The following is a 1,744-nucleotide window of genomic DNA, read 5'->3' as shown; positions in this document are numbered from 1 at the left end:
TGGTCAGCTATTCTGCCACTGTGTACTCTCTGTTTAGGGCCAAATAACATTCTAGTTTGCACATTTTTTGGGTTAATTCTTCCCAATGTGTCAATAATTATCTTTTTGTTTTCTCATGATTTGGTTAGGTCTAATTGTGTTGCTGTCCTGGGGCTCTGTGGGGTCTGTTTGTGTTTGTCAACAGAGCCCCAGGACCAGCTTGCTTAGGGGACTCTTCTCCAGGTTCATCTCTCTGTAGGTGATGGCTTTGTTATGGCTTTGTTAAGGTTTGTAGAATTTAATGGCTCTTTCCTGGATTTTGATAATTAGCGGGTATTGGCTATTTGGTGTTTTACGTTGTACACGGAGGATATTTTTGCAAAATTCTGCATCCAGACTCTCAATTTGGTGTTTGTCCCATTTTGTGAATTCTTGGTTCCTCACAACCATAAATGGCAATGGGTTCTATAACTGATTTAAGTATTTTTAACCAGGTGCTAATTGATATGTCTAATTTTATGTTCCTTTTTATGGCATAGAGGCCCTTCTTGCCTTGTCTTTCAGCTCATTCACAGCTTTGTGGAAGTTACCTGTGGCGCTGATGTTTAGGCCGAGGTATGTTTTTCCCCCCAACATCACTTTCCATCTATTTGTATAGCAGACTCTCATGCCAAATTGAGTCAAAAGCTTTTTTGAAAACAAAGCATGAGAAAGAAGACTTTGCCTTTGTTTTGGTTTGATTGTTTGTCAATTAGGGTGTGCAGGGTGAATACGTGGTCTGTCGCACGGTAATTTGGTAAAAAGCCAATTTGACATTTGCTCAGTACATTGTTTTCACTGAGGAAATGTACGAGTCTGGTGTTAATGATAATGCAGAGGCTTTTCCCAAGGTTGCTGTTGACGCATATCCCACGGTAGTTATTGGGGTCGAATTTGTCTCCACTTTTGTGGATTGGGGTGATCCGCCTTTGGTTACAAATATTGGGTAAGATGCCAGAGCTGAGGATGATGTTAAAGAGTTTTAGTATAGCCAATTGGAATTTGTGGTCTGTATGTTTTATAATTTCATTTTCAACACCACAGGCCTTTTTGGGTTGGAGGGTTTGTATTTTGTCCTGTAGTTCATTCAATGTAATTGGAGAATCCAATGGGTTCTGCTAGTCTTTAATAGTTGATTCTAAGATCTGTATTTGATCATGTATATGTTGTTGCTGTTTGTTCTTTGTTATGGTGCCAAAAATATTGGATAAATGGTTTACCGATACATCTCTGTTTTGGAAAGATAACTCTTCGTGTTGTTGTTTGTTTAGAGTTTTCACATTTTCCCAGAAGTGGTTAGAGTCTATGGATTCTTCAATTACGTTGAGCTGATTTCTGACGTGCTGTTCCTTCTTTTTCCGTAGTGTATTTTTATATTGTTTTAGTGATTCACCATAGTGAAAGAGTAGGCTCAGGTTTTCTGGGTCTCTATGTTTTTGGTAGGATTGGTTTCTCAATGTCTTTCTTAGGTTTTTTGTTCTTCATCAAACCATTTGTCATTGTTGTTAATTTTCTTCAGTTTTCTGTTTGACATTTTTAGATTTGATAGGGAAGCTGAGACGTCAAATATACTGTACTGTTTAGATATACTGTACTGCAAAGTTTACACCTTCATTATTATAGGGAAACGTTTTGTCCAGGAAGTTGTCTAAAAGGGATTGAATTTTTTGTTGCCTAACTGTCTCTGTCTCTCTCTCTCTCTCTCTCTCTCTCTCTCTCTCTCTCT

Source organism: Salvelinus sp. IW2-2015, linkage group LG19, assembly GCF_002910315.2.
Source record: "Salvelinus sp. IW2-2015 linkage group LG19, ASM291031v2, whole genome shotgun sequence".
Taxonomy (NCBI): Eukaryota; Metazoa; Chordata; class Actinopteri; order Salmoniformes; family Salmonidae; genus Salvelinus; species Salvelinus sp. IW2-2015.
The sequence above is the reverse complement of the archived record's forward strand: the minus strand, read 5'-3'. Positions refer to the sequence as shown.